The 17,174-nt window shown below is 46.2% G+C and overlaps 1 long non-coding RNA gene across 1 annotated transcript; it reads right to left on the bottom strand.

Annotated features, from left to right (window-relative positions):
* Nucleotides 1-14,244: 14,244 nt before the first annotated feature.
* On the bottom strand, nt 14,245-17,174 carry LOC135811440 (uncharacterized). Its single transcript, XR_010552601.1, has 3 exons — nt 16,945-17,174; nt 15,353-15,423; nt 14,245-14,529 (listed from the first exon to the last, which is right to left on the bottom strand). It is a non-coding gene; the product is annotated as an uncharacterized LOC135811440 (long non-coding RNA).

The raw sequence follows: 17,174 nt of genomic DNA, 5'->3' as shown, positions 1-17,174 counted from the left end.
ATAGTTCAAATTTTCTTTCATTCACTTCACGAAGTACAGCTCAAGATCAAGAAGAGATAGAGAAGAAGGACATGGCCATTCCCAATGTGTGGGCTCTTCTGAAGGAGAGAATAATTCCACATAGCTGCGAGAATGCTGACCAGCTGGTGCAGGCACTGCACCTGGAGTGGGACTCGTTGGCTCCTGACACGGTTTCCCCATATGTGGAGTCAATGCCACGTCGTGTTGAAGCCCTAATCGAAGCAGACGGTGGCCACACAAAATATTGAAGCCCTGCTGCTCTGTGTATGAAATAATTATACTGCTTCGAAACGATCTCCGTCTTCTTTACTTGTGCTGAACTGAAATGAATGACACTAAGTCTTGACTTTGTTAGGCGCGGTTTTTTACACTTTGGTGTATGCATGCATGCGTATGAGTACAGCACATGCACAGTTCATACGGCACACGTGCACACTAGCACTTGTACAACTTTGAGGGCGTCAAGGGCCGCATCAGTACTGGGCGCCAGATATGCACTTCGGGCCGGATTTCACCGAGCGCAACTGTATTTGACCCCACTAATTTCCCTGATACCTAAGCGGTCAAATATATCGCGTATTTGACTGCTTAGTCAAATACACAATATATTTGACTACGTATATTTGACTCCTTAGAATTTCTTGGACTTAGAAATTTTCTCTCCAACTTAGAAAAAGAAATTTTGAAGAAAGCAGAAATACACAAGATGGGATTTGAACCCACAACCATGTGAATCTCAGTCACTCTTCCTTACCACCCAGCCACTGTGCTACCGATGCTGAACCTAGTTTAAACAATGACCTTGATCCTGCAATGCTGTACTATGCGGTATAGGCTATACCGGTAGTATAATACTAGAATTACAAGGATATGTCGTATATGAAGAGAAACTATTGCGTGGAGAACACAATAAATAGATTATAGACCTCATAGTTGGTCTATTCAGGATATAAAGACCTCGTAAAAGACCTCGGGGGACCTCGGTCTTTTGCTCGGTCTATATATCCTGTATAGACCTCCTAACCGGTCTATAATCTATACATATTATACAAGATGTACTCCAAACTGGTGCAATGTATGTATACGATGTATGTGTACAATGAATAATCAGCATTCGAAGGTGGGTGGGCAGCTTGATTACTTTTGAAATAGTGCAGTATGCAGCTATAATGACAAAGAATAGCTGATGAGTGCGGAGAAATGATCGACATATTCGCAGCTGCATCCTGCGTGGAGTCGTTCCGCAATCTCGTCTTCCATTTCTTGATCCGCAGCTGAAGACACGACGTCGCTGTCCCACTAGCCCCAGACTCAGAATTCATCTCAGGTGACGACTCCTCATCTTCCGACTCTGTCGAGTCATCGGCCACCTTGAGCCACATCACAGCAGGAGATGATGGCTGCGATTCCGCCTCGCTGTCGACATCGATGTCGGAACCAAAGAACGTCTCATCCTCACTCCTAACTTCAGTGGCTACTTCGGCATCCACTCTCCACCAAGCTCGAGCTAGCTGTACACAATGACCGCCGTGTGTGCTCTGCGAACAGCTCTGGCGTCCGCAGCCATCGCAACAAGATCAAGGAACACTGGAGTCACCACTTCAACTTCAAAATAAATTACTTCAACTTCAAGAAAGGAGTTCAACTTCAAGAAGTCGTCGCGCTGCTTGCAGCGCGATCAAAAAAATCGTTGAACGTCACAAATCAACCTTTTCTCGAAAAAATTACGAAATCTCTAAGGGTTGTTTTCGCTGATTGCGGCTCATATAGCTTTTATGGCTGAGGTTGTTGGTATGTCTGTTGGCTCTGGGTTCCCAGTACTCAGTTGCCGAGGCTGGTTGGTAAAGTAACTCCAATTTCAATTAAAGGTACCAGTGCATCTAGTGTCTGCTTCTATCAAAAGGAGCATGCTGTCTATACTGGTTACCCAGCAAGTGTAGGGTGTGCATAGGTAACTGTCTTGGCCGTCCTATTCCGATGTGCTCCGTGTGGTGTAGACCAGTTGTGCACTAGGGGGTCGATTCACATGGCTTCGCAGTTGTGTGGATTAGACAGTTATCTGGCGCTTGTCTTGATCTGTTTCAATCAGAATCAGATCCGCTATCGTTGCTATAAAGAGAAAATCTGTGGGTGCACATTCAGTGCATTTGCAGATTTGCGTGCTCAGTCTCTTGCTACGGGCGTATATACATGGTACATGGTACATGGTACATGGTACATGGTGTGTGTGTGTGTGTGTGTGTGTGTGTGTGTGTGTGTGTGTGTGTGTGTGTGTGTGTGTGTGGATGTATACATGTATGTGTATACATGTGTGTGTACATGTATGTGTGTATATGTGGACATCTGTTGACTGCTGTCCTGTCCCACTCTGCCAGGCTGAAGAACGGTATAATTGGAGCAGACGGATATTCATACCACTTCAACCCGTGCACGTCTGAGCTGAATCTGGGACCTGAGGCAGCCCCACTCTGGACAGTGCAGTAAGTATGCAAACAGTCGCACATAGCATTAGCACAGCTGCAGTTAAATATACGCCGCACAGGAATATAACCCTTCGGATTTGCTTGTGGGCGCTATTATCATTGTTATCATTTATTTATTTCTGCACCTCGTAGCATGTCAAGGCAACCAATTGAATTGAGGAGATGGTGAGACTAACCACGGAAAAAGAGAAAAAAAGAAAAGAAAAGAAACGCACGTATACAAAAGGGGTAGGGATTAGCAAGTTACAAAGCAATGGGATGATCAGCGAGGTATGCAGCGGAAGTGTTGTCTGTGCTTTTGTTTACTGGAAGATACTGAAGTGCTGTCTGACGCAAAGTACAGTGAAACCTGTCTAAGACGACCACCGCTCAAGGGACCTTCAAAACGTGGTCTCTGTTACCAGGTGGTCTCCTTATCCAGGGTCATTTGACTGGAAATAGCATCCCTTGGTCCTGGTTTCAGTGGTCTTCCAGGACAGGTGGTCGCCTTATCCGAGTGGTCGCCTTAACAGGTTCCACAGTATGCAGCATGAGTTGCTACCGCTATTGCAAGTGTGCAATGCTGTGCCCCCACTTCGCCGAAGCATCTCACCTAATTCTGTCACGGCACACTAGACCTCTATACACATACGCCTAAGCTCGATCTTTCAGGCCAGACCACCAGCTGTTGTGTGATTCGTTCACGGCAAGTCCCAGGTCAGTTCTGCAGACTTTGCCAGTACCGACTCCAGTGCCACCCGAAAGTCCGCTTCAAACCACGCGACTGGGTTTTCTTTTCTTTTTTTGCATTGTCCTGGTGCGTCTGCCTGCTGCCATGAATTTAGCACATCGTGTCACTAGCCCATAGTGAAAGGAGGAAAGTAAGCTGTGGACTTGCGCGACCTGTTTTAGGGCCCTTGAATCCTGCCTTGCTGAAGGCAGATTTGAGTTGTAATTTCTCTACACCTGGACTCCGGCATGGCTGAGGACAGTCCAGCAGATGTGCATAGTGTCACATTCACAAAGCCTGCACATATAAATACCATGCGTATATTCACATTTTGTTTGTCTGTAGGCTTGTCAGGAAGCTGGTGCCAATGATATCTACAGTCTGGGACAGACTTCATCTGTGAACTTTACTAACCCGTCACAAATAGTCTTCACTTACAACGGTGGGACACCCAATGGAGACAACATTCGGTACGTGAAATCACCGTGTGTTCGTGTGTGTGTGTTTGTACGTGTGGAACGAGAGAGCTTGGAAGCTCAGGGCCCTACGCTATGCTTTTTTGCCTAGCTCATCATGCATGTTATTGTATTGCAAAAATTCCGTCTGTTCGAATAACATGCATGATGAGCTAGGCAAAAAAGCATAGCGTAAGACCCTGAGCGAAATAAGTAAACTTTCTCTTGGCATTCGAGGGTAATACGACACTGTCTACCACCTTGATGACCTAGGCAAAAAAGCATAGGGGTGTTATAAATTTTCGTTTCTCCTATTTATTTCAAGACATAACCTCAGGGCTGCCACACTAGGAAGGAGAAAAATCTGACGGGGATCCGGGGTGTCCCCCGTTGAAATATTTTAGGAAAATGGCTTGCTGTTGGGGCCCCAGAACACATTTTTAACTGTCCATACACATGCAAGAATGCGTGCATTTTACAGCCACGTGTACATGTACATGTACAATGACCGGCCAAATGCGACCTGGAAGCGCCGAATGGCCAACTGGACTAAAAGCGCTCAAAATAAAATAATCGGTTGTCCCTCTTTAGGAACAAAATCGGTCGGTTTGTCCGGCAGGCGATCAAAAATCGGATGATTTCCGAAAAATTGGAGCAAGTGGCAGTCCTGTAACCTAGGATTTGAACCCGCACTATCGCCCTGCATGCATTCCCCCGATACACTTCGCATACATACTCATTCTTCCAAGTTTCTTCACGTTATGATCTTGCATTTGAAGCCCTGTTTGAATATTTTGGCCAGCTGTCTTTGATGGTACAGTACGGGATAGCACCAGGCATGCCGACGGCACAAACACACAAACACGAAATTAAAGCTGTGTGGACCCTGGGTAGCGCCAGCGACATTACTGAAGTGACGTATTTTGCATAGCTACGGAAATATATATCTATATAGGGTGGGCATGTGTGTGTGATAGATGGGAAAACGGTTTGTGTGCCTGCTCCCCTCCACTGCCTCGTTTGGCCTTCGTCATACATGCATAATCACGACAACTGGTCCTTGTTTTGCATATGACGTGTATGTGTGACCACAGAAAAAACTACATCCGATATTGCTCATGGCTCTAGCATTGCTGTGATGCGTCAATTACAATCAGTATGCCTGTATAGGTGTGTACATGTACTGCTGCTGGTATACGTGTGTCCATATGTCCATGCCCGACTGTCTATCCACCATTCTGTGTGCAGGCAACTCAAGCTAACTGTTCGGTGTGACATGAGCAAGGATGATGATCTCATCTTCGACCAAGAGCAGGAAGACTGGCAGAATCGTATTCTAATTTACGTAAGGCTTTCCCTGTCCCCCCCCCCCCCCTCCGCACACACACACACACATTACACCCTGCTTCCTCCGTTAACAAAAACTTCGTGATGGATTTTTGAGGGATTAATTTGCGCACAAACTGCCATGAAATGAGTCGCGATCACTTTCTCAGCCTTCCCTGGCATGCCATGAAAGAGGTACGGTGCAAGGAAAGCGACCTTTCACGACAAGCCAAGCGGAATCGATGGTTGCGCTGTGGTAACATAGGTGAAGACAGTCATGGCGAGGGAAACTGAAATAACACTTCTCCGAGGGGATAATGCGCTGCACGCTTGGCCTCTCTACTACTCTAGCACTGCATGAGTTTGAAAGTGATAGAGAGCACTGGAACGGAGCAGCGAGCCTACACAATGAGGAAGTGAACAAGCAGCTGCTCCGATCGCACGGCGCAATGAAATAGTTCTGAATTCAAGTTCTTGTTCAACCTGTGCGAAGCCCAGATTCGAATGCTGATGACCATGCATTCTTTCAGAAGTCTGCAGTCCGTCCGACGCGAGTCTCGTGGCTAAGGAAAGTCGACTGGACTTGCTAGCCGCTGCCGTTCAGTGCTGGTAGGAGTATCCATCCGAGGAATTGGAATCAGTTTGGCTGTGCCTTTACTCCCACGTTTCGCGGAGTTCTGGAGAGCCGAGATTAAACCAGGAGGCTTAAAATATTTTTACGACTCCCTGGTGGAAACGATTAATCGCCACCGCAGCGGATCAAGCAGCTTGAAAGCCAACTTGAACGACAGCAACATCACCAAAGTACAACGGAGAGTGATCAAAGAAGCCGAGGAAACGCTGAAACTAGCTGAACAACGACTCGAGAGAGATGACGATTTGCGTGCAGCAGATGACAACAGCGGCCCTGTGTTTCGACTGACGCCCCAGGTTTGGAAGTCCTACGTGACCCGTGATCTGCGCAACTCATAATCGCAATCACAGCCATGACTCACTGACCCTAAGCGCGGGCCAAACTTATGCCATCCTCGATGCGAATTGATCCATAGATGAAAGTTCAGTGAAAGGGACTTGTCAGTTGAGCACTCTTGCAAGGTGCGTTCGGGCCCGGTTTAAGTCTCGTACTGGGAAAATTATTTTTCATTGCTATCAGGTTCGCCTTCATTTTCGCTGTGCTGCGCTGATGAGTCCACAAAGAACAAAACAACATGCTGTCCGCAGATTGAGTAGATCAAAGTCCAGTAAACTCTTAAGCACAGGATTTCATACGGATGTTATAAATTCATATAAATTTTTCCTTTTTTTTTAAGACATAACCTGGGATTCGAACCCGCAATATCGCCCTGCATGCATCCCCGATACATTTCGCATACATACTAATTGTTCCAAGTTGCTTCACGTCATGATCTTGCATTTGAAAGCCCTATTTGAATTATGCATTGTCGCCAGCCGTCTTTGATGGCACGGTACGGTACTGGACAGGTACGGGACGGGTACGGGAAAGGTACGGGACAGGTACGGGACAGGTACGGTCGAGGGTAATACGACACCGTCTACCGCCTTGATGACCTAGGCAAAGAAAGCATAGGGATGCTATACATTTTTCAATTCTCCTATTTTTAGGCATAACCTGGGAATCGAACCCGCACTATCGCCCTACATGAATTCCCCCATATCCATCGCATTCATACTCATTCTTCCAAGTTGCTTCACGTTATGATATTCCCTTTGAAAGCCCAATTTGAATATTGCGGCCAGCTGTATGTGGCCAGCTGTGCTTGATGGTACGGTACGGGACAGATACGGAATAGCGCCAGGCGTGACACAAACACACAAACACACAAACAAACAAACAAACACCAAATTAAAGCTGTGTGGACCCTGGCTAGCACCAGACGTTACTGAAGTAACGTCTTCTGCATAGCTACGGGAATTAAAGCTGTGTGGACCCTGGCTAGCGCCAGACGTTACTTAAGTAACGTCTTCTGCATAGCTACGGGAATAAATAGAGGTACATTTGATGTTCGGTCATGATGGAAGGAAAGGTGGAGCTACGGGAGAGATGAGCTGATTATTCGCAGGGTGAAGGTGACATCGGTTGGACGAGTATGACACTTACGAAGACAGTTGAACATGATAACTTTCGAAGATAACTCAAACTAATTCGGCAATGAAAACATCTCTTTAAAAAAGAAGTCATCGACAGAATAATTATAAGAAGTAATGTTTTGTAAGAAAAGGGTTTGCTCCCCACACCGGAGCTCGCGCTATTCCGCCGACTTTACTTGACACTTGACTGACTCACGACTGCCATCCAGAGCACACAAGTAATGTTTTGGGAGAATGAAATTGAAGACACCAATGCAGCTGTCCTTATGGTTGATTAATATGGTGGTAAAGACACACCTGGCAATATGGCGGTAAACACACGCCTGCCCACACACGCTCTCTAGGCTGCAAAGTTCTGGCACAGAGCTCTCCTTCTCACCACCACCACCATCAGTTCGCGCCTGGTGCCTGGTCGATGCATGGCTGGCGGTATCCGGCATAGCAGGCTGGTACATCAAGTAGCGCATGGCACATAGATGATGACACAGCAACGACATAGCTCGATTGCGACGTACGTTTCGTCCCCGCTGGACTCCAGCCTGCTATGCCGGATACCGCCAGCCATGCATCGACCAGGCGCCAGGCGCGAACTGATGGTGGTGGTGGTGAGAAGGAGAGCTCTGTGCCAGAACTTTGCAGCCTAGATAGCGTATGTGGGCAGGCGTGTGTTTACCGCCATATCGCCAGGTGTGTCTTTACCACCATATTTATCAACCATAAGTACAGCTGCAGTGGTGTCTTCAATTTCATTCTCCCGAGTCAAGCTCCGTATGAAGACATCCAAGAAGAAGATTGCCTGATGAGTCCAGCGGGGACGAAACGTACTTCGCAATCGAGCTATGTCGTTGCTGTGTCATCATCTATGTGCCATGCGCTACTTGATGTACCAGCCTGCTATGCCGGATACCGCCAGCCATGCATCGACCAGGCACCAGGCGCGAACTGATGGTGGTGGTGGTGAGAAGGAGAGCTCTGTGCCAGAACTTTGCAGCCTAGAGAGCGTGTGTGGGCAGGCGTGTGGTTACCGCCATATTGCCAGGTGTGTCTTTACCACCATAATTATCAACCATAAGTAATGTTTTCTCTTTTCTATGTTGATCTCTAGGCTAGCATGCATGGTCACCTTGATATGGGAATACTCATGTAACATGTTGTTGCACTTATGGCCACTTGCAAGTACGAAAAAGGCACAATTTTCCGAACTTTGAGGCTCCATAACTTGCATAAGTACAACAAAGTGAATATGAATCCCCGCATCCCAAAGCATAATAGGAGGACCTTGCGAGCAACCCCCCCCCCCCCCCCTGAAAGCATAATTCCATGATTTCACAGGCAAAACCCGCCGAAGCCTAGCATTCACACGTGTAAGGGAAGCCAAAGAAACACCACCTACTACCTCACGCATTCACCTCTCTCTTCACAGACCCAACTACGTGATGTTAGTACTAGTACTACGCTGCTGCAATCAGTGAATTCAACTAAAGCAACTGGAAGCGATGGTATACCAACTGTCCTTCTCCGTTTGTGTGGGGATATCCTGGCCCCATCGCTGACTTTGCTGTTCAACAGATCACTGAGGGAGGGGAAATTCCCAGAATCAATGAAAGTGGCATGCATCCGCCCACTGTTCAAAGCCGGTGACCCCAGCCAACCTAAGAACTATAGACCAGTTTCCCTACTCCCTGTGGTCTCCAAGATCCTTGAACGGATTGTTCATGAGCAACTGTCTGATTTTCTGGAGAGCCAAGATCTTCTACCAATGGAACAATTTGGTTTTCGTAGCCACCACTCCACCTCTGATGCCCTAGTGTTAACGGTAGAGCAAATTCAACAGGCACAAGTGGCACGCCTCTACACTGGAGTCGCTTTTGTAGACTTGTCGAAAGCCTTCGACTAAGTGCAGCATCAGACTCTAGTTAGTGACTTCTACGCTCTCGGCATAGGCGGCGTTGCTCTGCAGTGGGTGGCCCACTACCTGACCGATCGTCAACAGTACGTCCAGATTGGCCCAAGCAAAAGTGCTGCCTACTCCAGTAGCTGTGGTGTTCCGCAAGAATCAGTGCTGGGTCCATTGCTCTTCGTTGTGTATGTTCGAGAAATACCTCATGTGGTGAGGCCATACGGTGTTACAGTTTGCAGATGACATCTCATTACGAGCCAGTGCCGTGGCACCGGCAATTGTTGCTCAGCGACTGTCCGGTGCAGTACAACACCTGTCTGACTGGCTACGACAGCTTGGCTTAATTTCTGAATGAAACGAAAACACAAATCCTACCAATCCCTCCTCACAGAGCACCACCCTTTGCCCTACGCGTGACATGCAATAGTCAAGATCTGCCGATGGTACCATCGGCCAAGTATCTAGGCTTACATTTTGACACGTCAATGTGCTGGCAGACAATGGTTCAACGTGTTGTATCTGCTACTTCAAATGCTTTGTGCTGCCTGAGTTTCTGTATGCATCCTATGCTTACGCCCCATATCTATCTGTTCACCAGGAGCTCCGTCTGGAAAGGCTCTTCAAGCGCGCACTGCATGCTGTATGTAAAGTGCCCCCATGGACCCCCACTGTTACGCTGCTTGAGCGTGTACATGTCTCTCCCTTGCGCGCTACCCTTCTACTTAACTTGCTCTGCTTTATATTGCGTTGTCTAAATTCTTCAGGAAGTATACTATTTGAAATTTTTTTCGACCTCTTTCGTCACGAAGAACTCGAGGAGGCAACAGTGACCTGCTTATTGTCCCTGCCGCTGCTTCTGCACATTCTACCAAATTGGTGACACATGCTGGCGCAGTTCTCTGGAATTCCCTCCATGCGGATATCCAAGGCGTCACCAAACTGGCCGCCTTCAAGTCAAGTGCTTTGCAACACATTCTTGCCTACTTTTACCTTTTAGCTTTTACGCCCATGTTTCTGTAGCTGTGCTGGAACTGCTCTATTTCGCCTTCAAGTCAAGTGCTTTGCAACACATTCTTGCTTGCGTTTAGCTTTACGCCCATGTTTCTGTAGCTGTGCTGGAACTGCTCTATTTCGCCGCCACTATTTTCCATTAGCCATGTCTCTCCCCCCTCCCCCCCCCCCCCTCCACCACCCTACACAGTGGGTGCATTGTTATTAGGCATCTGCCTGTTTTGGTTTCTCCACTATAAATAACAGAATACTAGTATACTACTACTAGGTGTTGTTGTTGTTTGTTGTTTATTTAGACTCGAAGAACAAACAGGCAAATGTGTAGAATAGATTTCCTTGGAACAGGCTGTCTAAACAGGGTATTGCTACTGGACTTCACCCACGATATGAACTGAGATGGTGAGCAGGAGTCAAGCAAACAGATGACAGCGAAATACATAGAGCAGCTAACATTCTCGCTCCACGTACACCGACATAACGACATGGACCCAGACAACAGAGGCAGGAGCACACAGAGTGAGGGTAGTAGGCCTCAGCCAGATGTGAACCGGAATGCAGAAGAAAACTAGGAGCAACAACAGGGGACAGAAACAACGAGAAAGAATGAGTACATTCACCTAACATAAAATAATAGGCCAGGACAACCACCACTTGGGACCGTCAGATTAATTTTTCTGGACCGACCCAGCCGGGAAAAAACCCTCGCGCCGACGGACGCACGAATGAAGGAAAAAACCGGGTGTATAACCCCAAGTGGCAACATGGCAGCATAAAAACAGGCACAACATATCTACAGCCAAGAAAGGAAGGGAAGAAGATGGGCAGATATGAAGGGTGGGAGGGTGGGGACACTGTTGAGACACAAACAACTGACTGAAGAAGTCGAGCAAAAAGAACAGCAACAAAACGAGAAAACATCAGATTCCATATTCGCAAAAGAAATAATTTTGTTGCGTGAGAAATCATTTCTTGCCTCACTCGCTCCGCTCGACCGGAGAGAAATATAACTTTACAGAAATAATGCCAAAAATGATTCGACGGGCAGATGTTAATCATAGCAACACAAGTGATCAGTGATATTAATGACCAAATCCCAGTCAACTAGCTCGGCATACTCTGCAAAATAATCCAATAGATCCTTTTGGCTGGCTCTGTTCTCGCTGTGGTCAGGACTCAACACGGTTCTCAGATGCTCGCCCAAACCTGAGTAAAAATACCTCCAACCCTTTTCCGTTGTGAACACCTGGGCATCACTGACTTTGCGGTACTCCAGGCAAACCTCGAAGTAGTCCTCAAGAGACATATCTAGCTGATTAACAATGTAAAGCTGCAAGGCGGAATGCCACTGACTCACTTTACATGCCATGCGAACATCAACAGGGTCATTACTTCCTGGAAACGCCACGCCCAGGCATCCCAGTGCTTCGGGGAATTTTCCAACAGTCGCGGACAATACGTTGGCTACTTCCACTAATCTTTGTTCGCGATAGTGGTATCGAAGCATTGGAAGGACCCGCCAAGTGAAACTCATCATCTTTTCGATTACCTCCGTCTGATAGGCTTCCACGGAACCACAGCGCTGAACTGATAAGTTTTTCAGGTTGCTGAGATGACACCAATCGTAGCAGATCCGTGCATTACCTGTCACATCAGAACGGGGCGGGGGGTACTCTTGCTCTATGTCAATCTTCTCCAGTTTTGGCAGGCCTTTCACTACAATATTTAGAATAGAGCAGTCCAGAGAGTCGTGATTACAGATAATTCTGGCGTAGTCCTCCCCTTGCTTTTTCAACGATTCCATTTTGGCAGAGAGCAATGGAAGAGCCAGGTGCAGGACTTTTTTTGGACGCGGCATGTGATTATATTTCCTTGGAGGTAGAAGGTGGTAGATTCGGCTGCACATGGCGATATCTAATCTCATGGTTGTTGTGACCGCAAACAATGTTTTGCTGATATCGATGTACGATAAATCCAACAATGGGCTGATGCCGTAGCGACGCTGTGCATGTAAGATAAACAGGAGAGAGATGAACCATAGCAATCATATTCCAGCAAACACCATATTGAAACATAGTGCTCATTCTACAGTCGGGTCTAACTAATGTAGCCATAACTGTAACACTGAAAATCATCATTTTCTTTTGTGTGTGCATACAATATTGATGTGGAGGACATGGTCAGATGTAGTAGAGTCGGATGTTTCCGTGTTTGGATGTTTCATTAAAAAAATGTCTTTATAGACTAAATATCAGCGGACATGTCCACATTTCCGGGGATGGACATTTTTTATCCCACTTTGACAGTTTGGTCCAAAGTCCATCGTTTCTTGAATACCAGTCAAAGTCAAGAAATCGACTAAACTACTCACTGAAACAAGATTCAACAACAACTGTACAGCGCAGCCAAACCAACTGTGTTCGCACACCAATCCCATTTCCCTTGTAATATTTGGCCATCCAACTTTGTAATGTATGGTGAATAAGGTCCACCCAGAGATGAAAGAAGCCTCGTTGACTTAAAATGAAGTCGAAAAGTTGGCCAGGTTCGGTGATATGAAATTGTGGTCATTACAGAAATCGACTCTTTTGTAGCAGTTTATTCACATGATTGTCAGGTAAATTATCATTCTCTCCAACATACCATGTTGCAAGAATATACATAATGGAATTTCGCCCAGTGATAACATGGATGCAGTGAATGGGATTTTCGGTCTTTGACCACTTGCTGGTGAGCTGATCTACTCACCTCCCACCGCTTTAGGAGCTGCATCTGCGCCTTGATCCTTGAAGGGTGGTGGCGTTCCTACGGATGCGGAAAACCCGGCTTCCAGCCGAGTCTCACGCGAACCGTGAAATTTTTTTTTTTTTTTTACATTATCAAAATTCCCTTACAGGATTTGTTTTGCAAAGAGTCGTTCGTGTGATTTCTTTCGCCTATTCTACCTACAGTACATGTAAATGTAGATCAAGAGAAGATGTTATGGCAGGTTCAAATATTTGATTCACACCAGCCTACTATTTGCACTACCACTTCACATGTCCAGTTAAGTCTATTTTACAAGTATTTTCAACTTAGACAATTTGCCTAGCCCTGATCTTTGCACCTCAGGTGCGCATGATGCTTTCCTTTTCGCTACAAAAGCATGATGGCTATTTTATAGCCATTCAACAATATCAAACTCTCATCGACGAGAGTTTATCATTCGAAACAGCTGTATGCACAATGTGGGAACTCAGTAACAACCAATGTGTCGCATTGCTGATGGGGTGCTGTGGCAACGTGTTGATATCGGCTTTGAGCGCGCAGATTTGGAGGGATGGTTGATAGAGAATAAACTTTAGAAGGCCAACGCCTGCTACTTATCCTTAAAAATCAAATCGTTCATATATGGGCGGTGAACACATTTGCATATCACCTTTCATTAACCCATTCAGCGCTACTGGGCCTTGCCTATGGTACTCTGCATATAAAATGCTAAAAACAGGGCCAATAGCAAGTTCTAAAACTCAAGGTTCTTGCAACTGGGGTCCTCAAATATTTTGGAAATGATTGCCAAGACTATCAACCACAGGGTGACAGAATCGATACAGTCCCCAAAAAGGACAGCGCCTTACAATAGGGGACGCAAGTTTGCTCATATTCCGTGAAATACGCCAAATGCGTGAAATTGCAGCTGAAAGATCGCTGAAAAGAGAAGAAAAAAAGACCCGTAGTGTTTCCAAGCGGGATTCGTACCAACGACCTATCGTACAAGAGGCAGGATCATGATCCAACTGACTATCAGTGCTTTTACACATCAGACGGTGCCAGAAATCACTATATATCCCATGACGTCTATAGACGTCATCCCGCGCATGGGGGGCATTTTCAATGACGTCTATAGACGTCATCAGCGTTCAATGGGTTAAACCCTTAAGCCTACTATGGAAAGTGTGAAGCAGGGTTACTGTGAATTTGTACAGCTTTGTTGGCGGTGACGTAATAATGAAACGTAGGCTAGCTGGATGTGATACTAATAATTTGTATTGCAAGCAACACCAAATTCGAGAGCACCGTAACTGATGCCATCATTTCTGGCAAGTGTACGTGCTGTCATTCCTCTCACACCCAGTACTCGTACTCGCCACACAGAGAATCTTGAATGTCTGCTCCGTCATCAACAGTTCTCGTAGGTTCCGCGACACGCGGCAAAGGCGAAAAATTGACCTGACATCAAGGAGAGGTAGAAGTGATGAGATCCACACATCGTACAAGAGACTATGGAGATTACACGAGCTTTGGCGCACTAACTTGTGATGCATATCTGCTGTGTTCAGATCTTTCAGATCGGACACGACCGTGGAGTGCACTACATCACCTTGATCATTGCTATCTGAAACGGGCCCAGGCTGATGACAATCCGTCTCGGTATGGCTTTCTGAGAACTGACGTAGACCAACAGGACGCCCCCGAAGACTGTAGGGCAGGTGAACATTGTCTTCTTCCACCTGTTCTTCCGAACAACATTGAACGGTTCTAAACATGCCATGAAAACAAGAGTAAAAAAGGAAGAACATAGAGTTGACAGTTGAGCGTTAAGTCACCACTCTCTGACAGTGGCCAACAATACCAAGAAAAATGTCAACCGATGCCTCAGTGTTTGCCAGTTGTGGTCAGTGCAATTGTATCTTTACTCTTGTATTAATCTACACCCCCACCCCCTCACATACACATCCGCAGTCAAGTATAGGCACTTTAGTAACGGAACATTTTCAATTCCTTATGACGTATAGTGTGAGATTTCGATCTTTCCTTTGGTTTTAGCTCTTTAAGTTGCTGTATTCGACATTTTCCAATATTCCATGGTGAGAAGAGAACGAAAACGCTCAGTTACTAAATCGCCTTTACTTGACGGTGTGGATTGCGTCGGCTCTGACACTTCTTTCCACATTGGACACGCCTTTCATTCGGTGCACGATTTCATTTACTCTGCTGCGTCCTTGCATTGTTTTGTTTGTGTGTCTCTTGGGTTAGGCATCGTGCTGCTGCTAATGAGGAATCCCACACTCTGGCAGTGTCGAAGCTCACATCTTGCGAGATTAGTTGCCATTTCTCGCTTCACTCCTGTGCGTTTGTTGCATATCGTGTTCTTGTCTGTATTCAATCTGTTTGGTCCATTTTCTTTAACATAAATTTGGGAACACAATCCCTCGGCCTCAATGCTGTGTGATCAGTCGAGTTCAGTGGACATCAGATACGCCTTCAATTGTTTCCTTAAATGATAACACAATATTTATGTTTGTCACGAATTGAACTTAGGCAGACAGCCAGTTACAGAAATAGAGTTAACAAGACTCACCTCTTCTTCATCTTCCAAATATCAGGCCTTTGGCGGCAGCAGTTGTACCACAATCCGCAAACCTGATCAACCTAGAGCAAGCCAAACAACACGCAATGACAGACCGATTTGCTGCGGTAGTGCAAACAGAAAAACCTGAACACCCGATCTCTCATTTCCCACAACGTCATGCATTTCAAGTGAATATCTGCCCAGTGTTAGTGCTGATCGATGAAACGTTTTTTAACCCTTGCCGTGCTGGCCCCTTTTACTCCAGCAAACTGGCTTTCCAGCGCACTGACTCTCCTGGTGTCGTTTTCGCGCACAGGTCCGAACGAATTTTTCTCTGAATTCAGTTTACCTTGATGGATTTTCATCATCCTGGGCTTGTTGGAAAGATCAGGACCAAGGGAATCCATTCTGGTAACTCTCAACTCAATATGCACAGCAGTGCAACTCCTACGTCATCTTGAAGCTACCTCACGATGCCTCGAAAAGGCACAGGAACTCGATCTCACATTCTTTTTCAGTTCTCGCTCCAGCCTTCAGCCAATTTTCACGATTCAAACTGCGCTGCAACGCTGAGATCCATTTGCTTCCGCGGGTGTCCATTACGCATGCGCTGTGACAAAGGGAAATCCCCTGGCACGCAACAGAAAACTGTGAACGCAGTCACAAAAAATTGAGGATCGCTCAGTGCAGTGAATTTTGTGTTCACACTGTCGCCGCTCGAGCTCCGTCAATCTTTCTCCTATCGCAAAGAACTTTTATATCGCTGGAAAGCTGAGCACAATACCTTTCCAACGTTAACGGTGTATCGATTGTCGCGATAGACTTATTTTTGACGGAGTTACGAAAGTTTGTACACTGACCTATGCACTGCGATGTACTGCGCAATGTACTGCGCAAATCTCATGACGTCTATAGTATAGACGTCATTAGTCGTTTGGCGTGTTGCGTACAATGACGTCTATAGACGTCATTAGCACGGAAAGGGAAAGGGTTAAACCTTTCCGTGCTAATAGGGCTTGAAAGTCATGACGTCAAAACGGCCAGGGAGCAGTAAGTTGACATCAGAGTTCTATTTTGGATCCACTAAGGTGTGATTTTGCTATAGCCTCAGTATGTGGGTGCATAGCAACCCACTCATGTCGATGCATGTGTGACTTTTACTTCGCCACCAGGTGTCACCCCGCCCCTATTAGCCAAATCAGTCAGTTTCACTGGCTACATCACCTTGCTGTGAGTAAGACCGCTTGAAATGTGCTTGGATCCATACAAAAACTGGATCCAAGTGGATCCAGTTTTTGAATTTTTGAAATTATTGCTATGCTGTGACGTAGCACTTTCAAGCCCTATGACGTCTAGACTAGTCTATACACGTCATGCGCGCTGTACGCCAAACGACTATTATAAATGACGTATAGACGTCATGAGATTTGCGCAGTACATCGCAGTGGTTAGATCAGGGTACAAACATTCGTAACTCCGTCAAAAATAAGTCTATCGCAACTTTGCTTTCATGCGAAAAAAATAAGCACCAACAACGGGAATTACCCCGGAAAATGCAGCAAAATTAGTAGAAGCAAATGTTAAAGGAAGGTCCACCTTACCGTCTGTGGTAGTGAGAGCCTTCTATCCGTGTAGGTGAGATTCTGCCGAGTATATTCAGCCTTGCACGGCTCGACAAGAATTTGGCTTTCAGCTACGGCAACAGCTGTATTCACCTAGCTACTTTGTGACCACAACACCATCAGCAAATCTAGAGAAGAAGCGAAGGAATCTGTCCACTGGCAAAGCAAACCTCGTATACTAGTATTGGACCATTGTAGTGGTAGCTAGC

The sequence above is a fragment of the Sycon ciliatum genome, chromosome 1 (genome assembly GCF_964019385.1).
Source record: "Sycon ciliatum chromosome 1, ocSycCili1.1, whole genome shotgun sequence".
Lineage (NCBI taxonomy): Eukaryota > Metazoa > Porifera > Calcarea > Leucosolenida > Sycettidae > Sycon > Sycon ciliatum.
This window is presented reverse-complemented; position numbering and strand designations above follow the sequence as displayed.